We start from the raw sequence: 19,322 nt of genomic DNA on the forward strand, positions 1-19,322 counted from the left end.
CCAGGCTGGGAGATGGTTGGGTGGATGGATAATAGACTGACGGACAGACACATCAGCACCTCCATGGGAAGAAAAGATTTAGGATCTTTTAAAGTTACATCTTGAAAACTTGAGAAATTTCATTAATTAATCATTTTGTATATGTTACATGTAGTTGATGACTTAAATATTTCTCCTATTTCCTCTTAATTTTATATTTAAAAATATAAAATTCTTATTAAAATATTACACATCTCTCTCATTTTGTTTGGTTTCACTTCCCACCACAGGGCGTTCTTTTTAAAAATTATGTACCAACCACAGTATTAAGGCTTTTGAAAGCTGAAAATCATCTTAGGGATCTATAGCCATTATATTAAGTAAGTTAACAATTAACACATTTGTAGCATAAAAAGATACTCTGCTTTGTGAGTATCTTTTTCTGAATTCTGTACTTCTTATTTGTGATTCTGAACTGCTTGCTATGTGTTTTGGATTAGATAACTGATTAAATCGTATATAAAGCAGTAAAATGCAATATCTGAGTAAGATGATTAAACATGTTTAACATAAACTTAAGAAGTATATTGCATGAATTATGTGACATATTCAAGTTTTTGGCAATGTATTGGAGTGAAGTTGGAACTAATTTTTGGTAGCTATTTTAATGTATTCAAGAGAACGAATTCAGAAAAGCATTGTACTCAATTTATGTACAAAATAAGAAAATGGAATAAAAAGAAAGCAAATTATGATGTACCTATATTTTATGTTCCTCAATCACAGGTAACATCACCGTGAATCATGTTGTTCAAATTAGAGATTCAAGAATCTTAAAGGATTGTGGTGAATTATTTTTAGTATTATCGAAAGAGGGGGAGGCTGTGATTAATGTACTTGTCTTGAATGTAAAATAACTAGGGAAAATGTCGAAGGAGTGCTGAAGCCCTGGGATACTTCCAGAGAGAACCTCTGTAGGGTTAAGGCATAGAGATGCCTAGGGAATTTACAGGAAGTACAGGCGCAACTGACATGACTGGAACTTCAAGATGAAAATAAGCATTTTTATACATGTTACATTACTAGGAATAGGATATTCCTTATTATAAGTACCTTTTTAAAAACATTATTAAGAAATAAAATCAAATAGGTTAGCGTATCTTTTGATTTTTGTGATGACTTGGTATGTTTAAGCCATAGAATCTCTGCATTATCGTTGCCTTGATAACCAGGTTCATGGGATTTACCTTAAAACACAAATTGTTCTAACCTTATGTCTTTCACAGATGTTCATTATCTGCCTTTCTGAATAGTTAATTTACTTGTCTAAAAAAGAAATTGAACTCCTTAGTTAATCCTTCTGTTAGACTCATATTGTCTGTATATGTGTATTGTATATATATGTATTGTCCTATAAATTCCTTTGTAAGAAGTTTAAAAGTGGACATTTTCCCTACTTTGTGTTAGAAGCATTGCTGGAATATTCTGTTGAAGAGTCAATTAAATAGGTAATGCAACAGCTATATCCATTTTTGGTGTAGATATTATAGACATTCTGAAACTAAAACCGAGAACAGTAGGTTGGATATTGAAAACAAATACCAAGTTTACTAGAGTGTTTTTACATAAGTAAAAAAAAAAACCTAAATAAATACAGTTGAAGTTGGTACATGCAGCATGAGTGTAAATAAAATATGTGTTTTCCAATGAGCAATAATTAATTTAGCTTTTTGAAAACTTTATATTTTCAAAGTTCGTATCTATTTTTCAGAGGAAAAATTCATTGTCATAATCAAAGGAGCTTATGTGAAGTCATCCTTTGAAAAGAATGAGTTATATGATTGGATATTAACTTTTTTAAAGACTTATTTCTTATTAACTATAAGAAAAATATGAGAAATTTAAAAAGTCTCTTTTGGATAATTCAAATACTGCTAGAAATTTCTGAGTTTCTTGTATAGATTTTGATGGATTTTATTAGCACAAACATGGTCTTTTTTTTAACTTGACAGTCCTTTAGAAATAGCTTACATATTATTCATAGATAAATGTGTCCATCATTAATATACATCTTATGGTAGTATAGATAAAAATGTGGTCTGCGTATGTAAAATTAAGAAAATTGTAAAACTTACTTAAATTTGAAACCTTTAGGGGTCAGTGTTCCCTAACAAAGGTTAAGAAAGGTGACTGGGCCTACCAAAATTTAACAGTGAGTTGACTATCTTTGAATTATTTCTTACTAATGGAAGTTAAAAAATAGTAAGACTATGCCACTTGAAGAAACTTTAAGCAAAAGCTTTTCAATTTAATGAATTTCTCCCACATTAGTTCCATATATGTATTTTTTTATTTTAGGAATTTACTATTATGTGTTTTACAGAGTAGTTATTTTTGCTTAATTTAAATTTTTCCCAGTTTTGCATTTTATTTGGCCTGTTACAAGTAAAATGCTCTGGTATTGTGTTGCAGTCAGGTGGCTATAAATAGCAGTAATATATTGAATATTTTCTTTTAAAAAAGGGTAGAAGGATTTTGAACATTTTCACTATGAACAAAGGATGAATATTTAGATAATACTTTTTTAGACTAAATTTTGTTTAAGTCTAAAATTGAGCATGATTTTAATGAGGATTTTTCTTGACTCTTTGAAACTCAGAGATGAAAAATGCTTCTGAACTGTTTGTGTTAGAATCTTTACATGTTGCAATTTATTGGAATCTGTATATTTTTAAAAAATTTCTTTCTGAATTTAGTAAGTCTTTTGTAATCATGATTTTGTTCTACAAAACATTTTTCTATAAATCAGTGAAACTTGCTGAAAGAAAGCTTGTAAGTAGCTTGGCCTCTTATTGAGTCAGAATACTGTTTATTTGTGCTTGTCATCTTGAACCAATCTCTCTTTACCAATCTCTTTTATCAATGGTTTGCTTATTCTCTGTTCAGAGTATATACTTTTTACTTCTTCATCAGCTATTCTGTGATTTGATTATAACTTTTGCATGTTTTATAAATACAGAAGTATATAACTGAAGAAATTTTATATAAGACAGTTATGATACTTTCAAATGTCAATGCTATTGAAGAATATCTTCATTTTCTTAAAATACTTTTGAGACACAATGAAGAAAATAGTTACTTGAAGTGAACACCCATTTCTACTTGCAAGATGGCAAAAATTATTCTCTAGGCATTAGGATTAAATACTTCTTCAAGAATTTGAACATTTGTGGATAACTTATAATTGTATACAGTTTTACGACATTTTATTTAATTACTTTTGTTCATTCAAAGAAAATATAAATAAGTAATAAATGACATAATTAGTGTTTTAGCTAATTGCATGTATTTTCATCAGAATATAGATTGTACTGGAAACCAAAGCATTTAATGATTTTCAGTAAAATGTAGTGGTATAGAAGCCACCAGTTTTGGAACTAGGTGAACATAAATTCAGTGTTTTAATATTGTACTTCCTACCTACCTGAGCTCTCGCAAGTTTCTTATCTTTTTGTAAACCCAAGCCTACTTGCATATGATATAGTGAAATGATTCTTTGAGGACTTTGGTGATGATTAGTGATTATATCTGTAAATACCTAACTATAATGCCTTGAACAGGAAGTGAATTTTTCGAATATGTATTTCTCTTACCAGAGTAATTATTTTTACTAATGTAATAGTGGTAGTGATTATAAATGCTAAAAACATCATTGACTTACTTTACAGAACCTCTAAGTGAAATATAGTGGTAATCATTGTTATTTCTTACAGCTATGGAAAGTAGACATACTAAAATGTCTTAAAAGTATTAATTAATGTTAATGACAGTATTTGGAATAGTTATCATTTACATAAACATATTCTCTTCAAATATAATATTCAGATTTGATTTATCAAAATAGTTTAGCTTATAGTTAGTGTACTTAATATAGAATCTATAATATTCATTTAGGGACAAGTCTAATTTTTCCTGCTTTGAAATTCCATTTGGAATAAAAATTCTCAGGTCAATGGCATCACAAAACAGTGTATATTCTGTTTTATTTTGGCAACTATGAGTTTAAGATTGCAGTTAAATTTTTCTTTGTATCACAAAAGGGTTAAAAAAAAGTGACTAAATTTAGTATTTGTTTCTATTGGACCTAGCTTAGTAGAGTGTAGTAGCTTCCCACATATGATCATCTGAACTATTTGAAAGAATAGTTTTAGGAATCCTGGCAGTTGACCAACAAGGATTGATTCATTTGCTAAGGAAATGCATAAATTGAAGTTATATTCTTTTTCTTAAAAAGTTATTTTAAAGAAGTTTATCATATAGGATTCTAAGTTTATTTCTAAACTTGAAAAATTCTGTTACTCTTATTGTTCTAAATACAAAAATGCACTTGAAATGTTTACAAGGAAGTGTAGCTTAGTTTTCTAGTTGATTATATTTATTATGAAATATGTAGTTTGAAACAATTTCTAACGTGAATGCTTCACTTTGGTGTATCTAAGTTGAATTCTTTTTAAAAGCTACTTCCTGCATTTTAATAGGCTATATGTTTTTAGGTAGTTTTATGTTCATAACAGAATTGGGCAGAGTGCAAAAAATTTGTGTTTACCTCCTGCTACTGACATGTATATCCTTTCATACCTCACTGTCAATATCCCACTCCACAGTGGTAGACTCCTTACCATCAACAAAGCTATCTGTAAATTCTTAGGGAAAAGGCTTAAGAGATAAAAGGTATCAGTCAATCTTCCTGCCTTCCTTCCTCCCTTTATCTCCTCACCCTCCCCTTCTCTCTCTACTAAATCTAAAGAGCATTTTGTATCAATTCAAGCTATGCTCTTCATATGGAATTCTTACTGTATCTTGTTTTCTGTTAACAAAAAGTTATAGGTCCCTCTTTTTATTCTGTTGGTATGATTGTAGAACTTGTGACTATATGAATATTTATTTAGCTTCAAGAAACACTATTTTTAATATGTAAACTGTCAGATTTGTGACAATAAAATTGTGAAATATGGTCTTTTTAAGTATAAAAAGCTAGCTGGATTTGTCAGAATTTTTAAAAATTTATTTTAAATTTTCCATGCTTAACATTCTGAGTTCTCATTCATTTCTGGTTATGGCCTCTCATGTTAGAAAACTTCCTGGAATGCATATTTAGAAAATGTTGATACAGTATCACCAAATTTTTTATTTTCTAGGAGCTAGGGTTTTAGTTTATATTTAAGGTGATTGTTGTGGTAGCCTCCATGTGATTGCTATGAAGTTCTGAGAATACACCTGACATTTACAAGACCCAGATCAATATGCATTGGTATATAAGCTAAATTTAAGGCTATTTACCGAGTTAGTCCAGATTGACTGTAGAGTGGGACTGAAATTGCTTTCAGTATTTTAAAGTCTTAAAATATTTTTAAATGCCTCTAAAATGACAAGATTATACATTTTATTGTATATTTGCTGATACCTTTTTGGTTATAAATTAGCAAAATAAAGTATTTTGGAAGGCCCTATCAAATACTTGTGTATCTTGTCATGTGGTTCATTATTTACCTTTTCTGGAAAACTTCAAATACTAATTTTCTCTTTGTGGTTTGATTAATGTTTTGAGCTGGAGCATATGAAAAAGTGAACAGAACAAGTCAAGCTTCAAAATTTTGAAAATGGTTCCGTGGATGACTTTATACTTGAAGTTATTGAATTAAAATATTAAAATTTGTATTATTTGTGTAAAATTGATAACTTTTTCTTAAAGGTAAAATTGTGTGGGCAAGATATAAGGTTAAAAGAGTAGCATTAAAAAAATAGGTTTGACTTTAGCATTTGACTAATTCTAGTTTTCACATGTCATTGCCATTTAGTACTTTAGAATTAGGATAATAATGGGTGAAAAGTGATAATTAGTTGGTTCATAATGATAAAGTCATATTGCAAAGAAACAATGTGTTTTGGTACTTCATTATTTTTTAAATTAGCTGTTAAATCCTCCTTTAAAGATAGTTTTGTTGTCTGTGCTACGGTGATTTGGTGTGTTCTGAAATTGGCCAACATAGTTAGCTGGTATAACTAACAATGTGTGTTCATTGAATATTTTTAGTATAGAACTATAATTAAAATTAAGCCCAAGATGCCCTTATTCCCTTTTTTAATTATCATCCTTCCCCACTGAAGAATATTCAAAATTTTCAGATTAATATCAGTTCCTGGAAGATTAGATAGGTAAGGTTTATTTGGTATTCATTTCTGGAGCCAACACTACGTAATGAGGGAAATAAATGTGGTAGGAAGAACAGAACAAATATGAGGTCTTTAATGTTTCAACTTAATGTTCAAGTCTAAGATTTTGAATTAGGGGATGTCGACTGTTTTATATCCTTTCCAAGATTAATGTAAATAAGTGAAAATAAATTGCAATTTGAAAGTAACTCCAAATTAAGTAATTAGGTGATTTTAAATTTTTTTTCCCAAAATCAAATGCTATGAAATTTAGAGTCACCGAATCCTCTTACCCAATTATTTTAAAGAGCTTCATGTTTGGAAAAATAAATAATGATTGTATGCTGCTAATTCTGATTATTTCCTTTCAGAAATATTCTTTGTCTGTGTTTTACAATCCGCTAGTATAAGACCAGGGCAAGACTGCATTAGTCCAGGTGAAAGGGGTAAAGATAAGTAAAGGTTCATTAAGAAAAGCAGTCCTTGATCTCTTGAGAGATTGGTTGAAACTAGCACAAGCAATGTCTGTATTTCTGATAGGCCATTTGCTTTCTAAGATATTGTATTGACCTTTTATTGCCTTCTCTTTTAGTCTTTGGCTCTCCATGAAATCACTTGAGAATGGACATATTATCAAAAAACAAATTTACTTTTCTGAGCATTGTTTTTGGTGTCAAGCATTCAATGCTTAAAAAAAAAAAGTTTAAGATGCTGCCTCTATGAAGGAGCTGATGATACAGAATATACCTAACAAGGCATTGGTCTCCCGGTCACACTTGATTAAGGAAATAGCAATTCTACCTTTTCCTTTTATGGTTTTGTTTCTGTTTTGGTGAAACAAATTTGAATTTGAATACAACATATCATTTGTATGGGAAATTATGTAATTATGCCTTATACAGTATAATGATTTCCTAAAACCTTATATTTAAAGTAACCTGAATTACAATGAGAGATAAATAGAATATTTACCCATCCCTTATGAGCGGCTGCTGATATGTAAATTTATTCTTCTACTTTGCACAAATATACTTTTGAGCTACTGCTTAAACACTTTGAGGTCCTTAGTCAAACAGTTTTAATGATGCCTCCAATATTATGAAAGTGTGACATTTGATGAATGTCTAGTATAGTTTTGATATCTGGGCACATGTCAACAAAAAAATTGAGCATTGGTTTGTCATGCAACACCTAGATAATTTATAATTTTACTGTTTATATCCATCTTGACATTTTTTATCTGCCAAAGGCAGGTTTCATTTGGAATCTTAATCTGAGATTTATTTGGTGGATCTGGAAATCATAGCTAGGGTTCCCACAGGAAATGGTCCATCTACCAACAGATTAAATGGCAGTCCTGCAGTTGTTAGGGGAGCTCTGCATTTAACACACATGCATACTCATTCAGTCAGCACTGTGGAGAAAAATTAAAGTAGTAACCCAGGTTTAGGAACAATGTAGCTAAAAAGTCCCATATTTGCTGAATGACAAAGGGTTATATAGCGGCGTTTCATTTTATTATTCGTGCTTGAATTTCTTGTTTGCTTTGTTGAGTCTGCTGACGAATACTAATAAATGCCTGCAACAATCCAGACGAGAGATGCCTGGCAACAAAGCTATGCGGTGGACCTCCCTGATCTTCTCCAGTTCACAACCTGACCTTTTGAAAAATTGGCTGGGCTAAGCTGCAGAATTTGGGTGTAATGGTTATTGTTAACTCCAGCTTTAGGATTTATTAATTTGTGTGATCAAGACTTACCTATACTTCAAAGTTTAAAAAGACCAAACACAATCATCCATCCATTAGAACGAACATTGTGTTTCAGTGATTCCCGCTTAGTATCTGACTGGTGATTCTTTTTTGCTTTCTGAATCTAAAGATGTTCTTAAACAAAATAAAAGGCATACATAAAGAAAGTATATTTTCTACCCTGGCCTGAATAGGAAATGTGTTTTTCATAAATGACTTACAAAACTTTGAATTAGCAGATAATTTATATGTATTCATTCTTAGCAATTAGTATATTTTTAGTCTATTTTACTTGCAGTTGTAGAAATTTAAGACTTGCTCAGCTCATGCATGTTTTTAACTACCTGTACAAATTATCTAATTTAAAAAAAAGCTGAAAAGGTTAGAAAAATATCCTTTTAGCCAGATAGCTCTTATCACTAGGGGAAAAGATAATAAGTATTGTTATAATATTCTATCAAATTTCAGTTTGATTTTCACAATCATTTTTAGACTTAATGTTTTCAATAGTGTAAGATAAGTTTTACAGAGCCTTACTTTATGGATATGTTTATAAGTTAGGTACCTTAAACTTTTGGAGATTATACTATTATATATTATTATGTGTTCATTACCTTCCTGTGGTGAAAGACGTTAAAACTGAAAAACTTAAACATTATCATAGACTAATTTAAAATGATTCTTACAGGGAAATTTGAGCTTTGACCCAATAGAATGAGTATTGACTAATTCATGACTGTTTCATATAGGGTGAAACAAATACAAACTTTATTAACACAGTAGATAGATTTTTAGAAAAGAAATAGCACTCTAGTGAAGTAATTTCCATGAACAGCCAACAGGCAGTTTGAAATATAGTATAGTAGACTGTTGGTTTGTGATTTATTAAATTTGCAAAATTTAATTTGTAAATTTGTAAGAAAAAATACTTCACTACTTTTTTGGCATCTATGTTTATCTAGATTTATAATCACTTATAGGAATAGTGAATGTGCAGTTTATTTTATATATTTAGCACTGAAATCTCCAAATGATTGAGTAACGTTATGATGACACGTTTTGTGCTTCTGATTTTACTAACTCTTACAAAAGTCTTATATCTGGCCTTTACTTCCAATACATTATCTAATTCCCTTCAATATATATGCAATATACCTTTTTAGAACTGCCTTAGAATTTACATACTGTTCCATAGAGTAGCCACTGGCCACCTGTGGTTATCAAGCACTCAAATGTGAATAATCTAAGCTGAAGTGTGCTATAAATATATTGAAAAAACACAATTTCTGAAAATAATTTTACACTCATATGTTAAAATATTTGTAATATTGATATTGCTTCTAATTGAATATGCTTATTAGAAAATTTAAAATTAGGTAAGTAGCTTATACAATATATTATTTAGGTAGTTTTGACCTAAATGGGGGGTCACCCCCATTCTACCATCAACATTTTATTTATTTCTTTGCCAGGGTTACTCATGTTGTTTTTATCCCTAATTCTTTGTCATCTCCCCAGAGATAAATACACTTTTTTATTTACCTTTACATGTTAAACAGCATCTGAATATACTTAGTAAGTGTTAAATAAAGTACTCATTTCTAATGCTTGTTTGTTGTCCTTAGATCTTTTAGATGCATTTTATTTCAGTGAAGTAAAAATCCTGTTTTGGGAAAATAAGTATAATAGGGAGCTTACAATCTAAAGGGGGAGACAGATGTAGACCGTAAGACTACAAACTACAGAGACCACACCTATCTTAGCCTTCTTCTTTATTACCTGTAATATGTCAGCCTGATGATGAGAGTGAAAATCAGACAAAATAAAATTTCATTTTTTTTCTGTGTAGAGATAACCTAAAGAATGTGTTAGCAAGTTTGTCTAAGCCTAGGCAGAGTATATTAAAAAATGCCAGACCAATGAAAATGAAAATTGTAATTCTATTTATTGTAGGGCATCTGATGCCAAAAAACAAATTTGAAAAACTCTGAGAAAATTAGCATACAGAATCCAAATAAAGAGGTTTGCGTTATTTAAGCCAAATGTCCAAAAGTTATTTAATTTCCATGACTCTGAAATTAGATTCTTGAAGACTAAGTAGTCAATGATCTACTTCCTGTGATCTTTATTGTGATGGATATCAAGCATCGATATAGTGAGTACTCAAATCATGTTATAGAAATATGCTGTTTAAATTTTGTAGTTTCTTATTGTGTGAATCAGTTATCAAAAGCACTATTTACTTTCATTTTATGGGATTGAATTTTGTTTTAAAATCTTTCCCTAATATCATGATTTTAACATCTTACAGTCCTATTCTATAGAACAATAACTTTATAATCAGACAATCCTTATTAAGCTAATAAGTCATATCTATTTTATTAAACTGTTATGTTTATACTGCACATTTGAACTTTCTTTAGGCGTTTTGTATTTATACATTTTTGATTGAATTTCTTTTCCAATCCCATGTCGTGATATTTTCGTAAGAAAGTTTTCTGTGTGTGTGCGTTTAGTTGCTAGTATTTCCTAGAATAAAATACCTTATAAATAAAATTGGGGTTGATTAGGATATTGATTTTGGTTGCATAACCATATCATGAAATTCAGAATTTTAAAAATATGAGGTCCAGATTATAACAAGCAAAGGATTGTTGATTACATTCTCTGCTCTTAGAATCTATGAACTAACCATATTGCAGTAGGCAGACTAGTCAGATGGTCCAAACTTTTCTGTTGTTAACATGTATGCTTGTATTAGGTAAAGCCACTATGATGAAAAAGAGGTTTCTTATGTACTTCTCTGCCATGGTTGGAGAGAAAGCATTTATTATATGTATCTAGGTGGAAAGGTAACCATATATTCCATAGAAAAATGGATAGGATGGGTGGGTGGGTGGGTGAATGGATGAATGGATGGTTAGATAGAGTTGTATCTATATATAAATATAGATGATAGATACACATACCAGTCTACATTTAATTTGCGTAAGGAATTTGTAGAAGTCATTAGAAACCACTAATTTATATATTTTTCTGATTATTTTAAAGCTAAAGTTTATTTTTAAAAACCATACATTTATTTTTATCTCAGAGGCAGATTTTACAGTTGACAGAAGGAGAGACACAGAGAGAAATATCTTCCATCCATGGGCCACAGTTGCTAGAGCTGAGCTGATCTGCATTTGGGAGCCAGGAGCATCTTCTGGGTCTCCCACATAGGTGCAGGAGCCCAAAGACTTGGGCCATTCTCTGTTACCCTCCCAGGCCATAGCAGAGAGCTGGATCAGAAATGGAGCAGCCGTGGGGCCCGGCAGTGTGGCCTAGTGGCTTAAGTCCTCGGCTTGAACACACCGGGATCCCATATGGGTGCTGGTTCTTATCCCGGCAGCTCCACTTCCCATCCAGCTCCCTGCTTGTGGCCTGGGAAAGCAGTTGAGGACGGCCCAAAGCCTTGGGACCCTGCACCCGCATGGGAGACCTGGAAGAGGTTCCTGGTTCCCGGCTTCAGATCGGTGCGCACAGGCCGTTGCAGTCATTGGGGAGTGAATCATTGGACAGAAGATATTCCTCTCTGTCTCTCCTCCTCTCTATATATCTGACTTTGTAATAAAATAAATAAATCTTAAAAAAAAAAAAAAAAGAAATGGAGCAGCCGAAACACTAACAGGTACCTATATGGGATGTCGGCACTAGCAGGTAGAGGATTAGTCCATTACACCATCATGCTGGCCCCTAAAGTTAATTTTAAAAAATTCTTCACCACTGGAGGAAAATATCTTTTGAGTAAAATGTGGGAGTATTATAGTAATTCCATCATCAAATTAAATTTATACTCTAATAAGTAAAACGTTACATTTAAAAAAGTTTTAAGATAGATTTATTTTTATTGGAAAGTCAGATATACAAAGTGGAGAGAGACAGAGAGGAAGATCTTCCGTCCAACAATTCACTCCCCAAGTGACTGCCACGGCTGCTGCTGTACCAATCCAAAGCCAGGAGCCAGGAACTTCATCCGGGTCTCCCACATAGGTGCAGGATCCCAAGGCGTTGGGCTGTCCTTGACTGCTTTCCCAGGCCACCAGCAGGGAGCTTGGATGGGCAGTGGAGCTGCCGGAATTAGAACTGGCTCCCATATGGGATCCCCATGCCCTCAAGATGAGAATTTTAGCTGGTAGGCCACTGCGCCCGGCCCTCCATTTTGTTTCTAACTATAACGCGGTAATAGACCACATAGAGTATAGAAACAGTGACAGACATTGTAGTTTAACATGTTAAGCTTCTGCTTCAGACACCTGTTTCTTACTTTGTAGTTCCTTGTTACAGTTTTAGCTATTCTGTGTTGCTGAGCTAACTTCCTGCTCATGTGTCTAGGAGGCAGCAGATGATGGTCAAGGACTTGTGCTCTTACCACTCATCTGGGAAATCAGGAAGAATTTCCTGGCTCCTTGTTTTGATCTGATCCAGCCCTGACTGTTGAGAGCATGGGCATTTGAGGAGTGAACCAATAGATGGAAGATCTCTTACTCTTTGTCCCTCCTTTCCATTCCAAATAACTTTTTAAATGCAATAAACTGCTTTTGTTGTTTTTAGGTATATTCTAGGCTGTAAGTAGAAATCTTTTTCGCCTAAAATATAGATTTAAAAGATGTGGTGACCTCTTGTGTTAACAAGTGTCAAAGCATACTAATAAGTTGCCTGTGTTATAGTTTATTTAAGATACAAATAAACCTAGTAGCACCCTTTGCTTAAGAGGCAAGAGAGCTACTTGTTTGAATGCATTTTCTCAACTGCCCATAGTCCTTCTGTCCCTCTCAGGTAGCTGGGATGTTGATATTCTGAGTAACTATGTAGGATCCCTAGAGACCATTCTAGCTCAACCACTCTGAAGAAGCAGCTCTGTAAACAGTATTGACCCTCAGGGGACCATCAAATCCATTTACACAGATACCAGTTGTCACAAACTATTTACAAAGCTAAGCAGAATGGAATTTCCCAGCCCTTAAGAATTCCTGTTTGATTCTTCTTACTCCCTCACTTCTGTATTGTAGTAGAGAAATAACAGTTATTTTTTACCATGAGGCTTGATTCTGTAAGTAACATTAATTTAGCTTAGTATTTTGTGTATCAGTTAACTAAAACAAGTGTAATTGGTGAAGTGAATTCAAATCAATTCAAAACCTTTCTTTCCTAGGATAAGAAAGGGTATCACAATGCTGTTGACTGAGGAATTGAGGGTTTAACAATAGTAACATTGAAGTAGTTGACAATACTGACACCTCCTGAAGTAAAGCAAGAATTCATTAGATCATGAAACTGTTCATTAGAAGGTGTGCAAGTCACTAAACAGATACAAGTTCTTTAAGACAAATGATTTGTCAGGCAAACTCTTTATTAATATTCCAAAAATTGTTACTGCATCCGCCAAGTTTTCCTTGAAAAAACACTGTCTAGCATTAATAATAGGTAGAATTTTAGAAGAATAACTAATGTTAGTCATGCATAACGTAATTTTTATCAGACGAGATATGGTGCGTTCAGGGTGGTATGGCCGTAGATATAACATAATTTTTAAATGGATGTATCATAATTTTACATAGCTGTGACAAATTAGTAATAGCAAAATTTGGAAAATATTTTTGGTTTAATATATTTAATCAAAATTTCTTATGTTCAAATAGAAGTGCACTCACCAAACAGCAAATAATAGACAGTAAAAATTTTTCTCATTTAACTTGGAAAAAAGTAAGTCCGAATTCATAGACTTAAGGATTATGAAGAGGAGATTGATAATTTATCCTGTAAGTCCATATGGAGAGATGAATTTAAATAGTATCAATTCAGTTAGGCATAATGATAGAACAGTTAACAGTGAAATTGATTAAACACAGAAGAGGGTTACTGAAGAGAGTTTCCATTTCAAGCCATAAGAGAGAGGAAGAGGAATCAATAGAATGGTTTGAGTGTTAAATTTTCATCTGCCTAGAGTTAAAAGTTTTTAATCAAAAGTGAATATCCACCTTTCTGCATAACACTGATCTGTTAAATTGACTTGTATGCAAAAAGTCTCATAACTACTGCTTGTGGAGTTTTATTGACTCATGTGCTTATATTTTTGAACATGATTCTTGCTAAAATGATGGGGCAATAAAGGTATGTTCAGTTAAAGCCTTTCATTGCTTTCTTCCATTATCAATTCATAAAGATTTTTACTGGCCTGGAGACTTTGGGAAGATGAAATACAATTTGCCTATCATATTTCAGTTAGAGAAGATATTAATTCAGAAATTGTACTTAAGTTGAGATTTGAAAAACAATGAGAAAATTTAGCAAAATACGAACTAATAAAGCAGTGTCTTAAAATTTATTTTGAAAGGGGCTACTCTTGTGGTGAAGTAGGTTAGGTTATAGCGTGGGACACTGGTATCTCATATACAAGTGCCAGCCAGTTAGAGTCCCTGCTTTCCACTTGCAGATTAAGGTATATAGGATTTCTTTATACTGATCTTTCAGCTGTTTAATAAAGCAACATATCTCAAAATAAGAAATTAAAAGGAAATGACTTAGCTATCCTCGGTTTTTGTCTGCTTCCTTATGTCTCTGTCTCGTGTAGTTTGTGTAGCCGTTGAACTCTTGCATTTGGCACACATCTTTTCCTGTCCATTTCTTGCCATATTTCTGAATGATTTAAGTTCCTTCAGGAGTGACACTTTCAGCATCTTATTCCTTGATTTTTTTTTTCCTCTCCACATCTCTTGACCATCAATCTGTTTCACCAACACAATTCCAGATGAACTGCATTTTGGACTTTGTCTTTATCTGTTACTCATTGTAGAAAAGATTATTCCTTTAGTGGAATTCTTTTCGTTTCAGTGTAAGAAATGTCTCTGTTTTTCCTAAATCTATTGCTTCATGGTAGCCATTTTTGTTGTTGTTCTCTTCCTGTTCTTGGATTCTGTCAACATTGTCTTTTTAATTCCCTTAACTACAGTGGAAGTTGTATTACTTTAAATATTCTTGTTGCCTTTTGGAGCAAAAATTCTTGTGAAGTCTTACTAGAGTGTTCCAGTTGAACATTATTATCTATAACATGTTGTATGAACATGATCTCTCCACACCTAGTGTAGCCCTTACTACAGTCTATTCAAATCACTGAGTTTGCGGTGATCACTGTGCTGCTGAGGTTTTGAGGAGAATATCTGTTCTTGTGATTTTTGTTGCCCTAGTACTTATCACAGGGTGTATCACTCTGTAGGTTTTTCAATGAATTATTAAATTAGTGACTTAATTAGAACGGTTAAAAATTTTATACAAGTGATTGAATATTCACACAGGGTAATACAGGATGACGAAGAGAAGTCCATTGAGAGCCTTCAGATGATTCAACACTGATTTGCTGAAATCATGCTTGTTAAAATAGTTTTTTTTAAGCAGAGAAATTATATAAGTCAGCCTGTTTATTATAAAACAAAATTATATTCTCAGTAGAGAATGTGCATACTGTGCTTTATAAAATGGGCTCCAAATGTCTGGTGAAAAGTTCAAAATAAACTCCTAAAGGTTTTTTCTTCTGGGGCTGGTATTATGGTCCAAATGGGGAGAAATATTCCTGAAAATGCCTGTATTTTGTGTCTGAGTGTCTGGTTTGCAGCCATGCTACTTTAGCTTTTCAGTTTGCTCCCTGCTCATGCATCTAGAAGACAATAAATGGCTCTCCATGTCCTTGGGTCCCTGTTGTCAATGTGAGAGACCTGGATGAAGTTCTTGGCTTCAGCAAGGCCTAATTCTGGCTGTTATAGGCATTTGGGGAGTCAGTGAAGGGAGGACGTGTCTCTTTCTCTCTGTTCTTCACCTTGCGTCATCCTGCCTTTCAAATAAATAAGTAAACAAATATGTATTTTAAAATTTTGTTTTATGATACAGTTCATAGGCTCTGGGATTCTCCCCACCCACCAGTTCCCCCCATCACACTGACTTCCCCTATATTATTACAATAGTATTTTCCTTCAGAAACAGTTATAAGTTCATCATTCTGTTATTTAAGTGTATCCTGACATTGTAGGTGTAGACAATGGCAGAAAGTCCAGAATCCTATTGTCAAGATATATATCTAACTATTTCACTGGGAGTCCATCTTTGATTTGGAAGTAAAGATGCATACTGAATTGTATTCTTTTTTTTTTTTAAGATTTATTTATTTTTATTGGGAAGTAAGATACAGAGGAGAGGAGAGACAGAGAGGAAGACCTTCCATCCAAAGATTCACTCCCCAAGTGACCACAATGGCAAAAGCTTAGCCGATCCAAAGCCAGGAGTCAGGAACTTTTTCCGAGTCTCCCACATGGGTGCAGGGTCCCAAGGGTTTGGGCCGTCCTTGACTGCTTTCCCAGACCACAAGCAGGGAGCTGAATGGGAAGTTGGGCTGCCAGAATTAGAACAGGTGACTATATGGGATCCTGGCGCGTTCAAGGCAACGACTTGAGCTGCTAGGCCACTGAATTGTATGTTTATATCTTGATATGATAGTCTCTAGATGTACATACATGTTTACTTCTATGTCTATTAGTCTTATATTTTGCCTAGAGGTTACCTCATGTTAAAAAGAACACATGTTGTTTGTCCTTTTGGGATTGGCTTTTTTCACTAAGCATAATGGTTCCTAGTTGGGACCATTTGGTTACAAATGGTAGAATTTCATGTTTTTTTAGTGGCTGAGTAGTATTTCATGGAGTAGATGTACCACAGTTTCTTTATTCACTCTTCTCTCAATGGGCACCTGGGTTTTATTCTGTGTCTTTGCTATTGTAGATTCTGCTGCTGTAAATATAGGATTTTTAAAGATGCTTTCACTGACTAAAAAGATTAGAGGTACCATACATTGTATGCTGTACATTGATGAGTCTATTTTCATGATAATCTAGGGATCTCTTAATTACTAAGATCCTAATGGATCAACAGAGAGCCTGTTCATTAGGAAATCCTGCAAATGCTTTGAGTGTGCAGAGGAACTAGCACAGTCACAGGTAAAACGGCAGCTTTGCCAAGGGTACACAGGATCACAAAACTTTTAAAGCTCAAGAAAGACAGCTGTGAAACCAGCAAACAAACTGCTAGTACAGGTTTTATGGATGGCCTCAAGTCAATACCAAGAGATTACAAATAAAAAACTTAAACAGGGAAAGATACTGAAGTAGACCTAGAAATCCAGAGATAAAAATCATAGGGCAGATTGTAGCTAAAGGTAAATTGGGCCTCAAACAGGTTAAAGAGTCAGTACGCAAGAGTCTGAGGCAGATGGTACAGTGTTTTCTCAGGGAGCTGGGAACTTTCATGAGTAGCGCTCCATGGTTCATGCTTTTTCTCATTGAAGATTCTTTGTGTCTCAATAACTGGAGAAAAGTGCAGTCCCTTATTAGGTTTTTGTTGTGGTAAGTTAGGTTAACCTTAGATTAGTTAATAACCTTAGGTTATCCAACTAGTTATAGTCATTTTATTTTATCTATATCTGGGTGCAATTTTTTTTTTTAAAAAAAGATGTATTTACTTATTTGAAATAGTTATAGAAAGAAACTGAGTCAGAAGGGGAGTGATCGTCCCTCACTGGTTTGCTCCCTAACTCCTCTGATGACTATTGCTGGGCCAGGCTGAAGCCAAGAGCCAGGAGGTTCTTCCAGGTTTCCTACATGCGTGCATCATCCTAAGCATGTTAGCTCTCCTCTGATGCTTTCCCAGATGCCTAGAGAGCTGGATTGGAAGTTGTATAGCCTGCTCTTGGCTGGCACCCAAAAGTGATATGGCACTGCAGGCAGTACCTTGTTGTACTACACCACAAATACCAGCTCTGATTTTTGTTCTTTAATTTTTTTATAATTTATAAGTTATGAATTATAACTGGCTACACCTAATACAAGATCTCTTTTTAAGCTGTAAGTTATGAATTATAAAATTGTAAATTATGTAAAATGAATTATAAAGTCTACAGTTCTGTTTATTTGAAATCTTAGAAAGATGTTAGTATTTAGCAGCATGGTCAGTTAATGATTATGAAAATTTCCCTAGGGTTCATTTATTAAATTCCCTCCTTAAATTTTAAGGATTCTTTCTCATTAGCAGCCTATCCTGGAGAAGTAGTGTAATTTAAAGCAAAACAGTTTTCAGATTTTGAAATCTGAAAATCTCCAGAAACAAGATTTCTGTTACTAAAATTGTTGCAAGTTAAAGCAGCACAAAGTTGAAATTTTGCGAATACTTCATGGTATACAATTCTGATAGCACATTCTGCCTTCCAATTGTTCCCCCCAACAAAGTGAAATTTAAAATCATTTGATAAAAACTGATTTCTGATCTCACTTTTAGTTGCCAGTGAGAATAATATCTGAACTTGGAGCTTATGATTGGCTATACCTAATGCAAGCTAAGATTTCTCCTTAAGAATGAACACTTTGTGAGAGGTAGTACCTTATTTAAATTTGCTTCTATTTTGTTTTCATTCTAAATGTATAATGCTCCAAAAGGATTTTAAATTTGGCATTTTGGAAAAGCCACCAGGTTGGAAATTCATCTGTTTTTTAACAAATTCAAGAATTATTTCTATGAAGAATACTGAAATGGTAGTTGCTATCCTGTATTTGTGCTGTTGATTTGATTTTCTAGTGTGCATGTGTGATTTTTCTCCCAGAAGCCCTACCATTGAATTAGGCACTGTTTTTTTTGAAATGGATAGTATTTACTACCGATGTCTTAAAATAATTTGTGTGAGATATCCAGATAGTACAAGCCAGATTCTCTGTTATGTGGGTACTTCACATAAGGTGTGGAAGTGATATTACAAGTATGAAGTGGTGCTTTCTCCTTGTGGTGGCATGAAAATAAAGCAGGAGCTATGGCACTGTCCCCCTGGAAGGACAAACATTTAGGAAATTTCTGCTTTGATGGGGTGTTGTTTGAAAGGAGTGCTGTGAAAACTGTAACTAAAGGGGGCATTATACTCCCAGAAAAAAATCTCAAGGGAAAATATTATAAGCAACAGTAATAGTTGTTGGATCAGGCTCTATTGGAAGGAGTGGAGAGATTCAACCAGTTAGTGTGCAAGTTGGAGATAAAGTTCTTCCCAAATATGGAGGCACCAAAGTGATTCTAGATTAAAAGGATTATTAACAATTTAGAGGTGGTAACATTCTTGGAAAATGTGTAGATTGAAATCTGTTGAAATGGCGTCACAGTAAGCTGCCATTCCACTGAATTTCTGAAATGTCTCATTATATGAATAATTTCCATGCTTAATTTATAATAAATTAATGATTGTCTAAAATAATGACACCGGTTATTTCCAAACCTTGATGTTAGTGTACTGGTGTAAGTATTTCTAAGTAAAATATCT

At 33.3% G+C, this 19,322-nt stretch overlaps 1 protein-coding gene and 1 pseudogene across 2 annotated transcripts in view; both read left to right on the forward strand.

Annotated features, from left to right (window-relative positions):
- Nucleotides 1-19,322, forward strand: part of MIPOL1 (mirror-image polydactyly 1) — a 267,009-nt gene that overhangs the window by 37,015 nt on the left and 210,672 nt on the right. The gene's annotated exons all lie outside the window — the stretch shown is intronic.
- LOC101522717 (10 kDa heat shock protein, mitochondrial-like) lies at nt 17,294-19,141 on the forward strand (annotated as a pseudogene).

The sequence above is a fragment of the Ochotona princeps genome, chromosome 6 (genome assembly GCF_030435755.1).
Source record: "Ochotona princeps isolate mOchPri1 chromosome 6, mOchPri1.hap1, whole genome shotgun sequence".
Lineage (NCBI taxonomy): Eukaryota > Metazoa > Chordata > Mammalia > Lagomorpha > Ochotonidae > Ochotona > Ochotona princeps.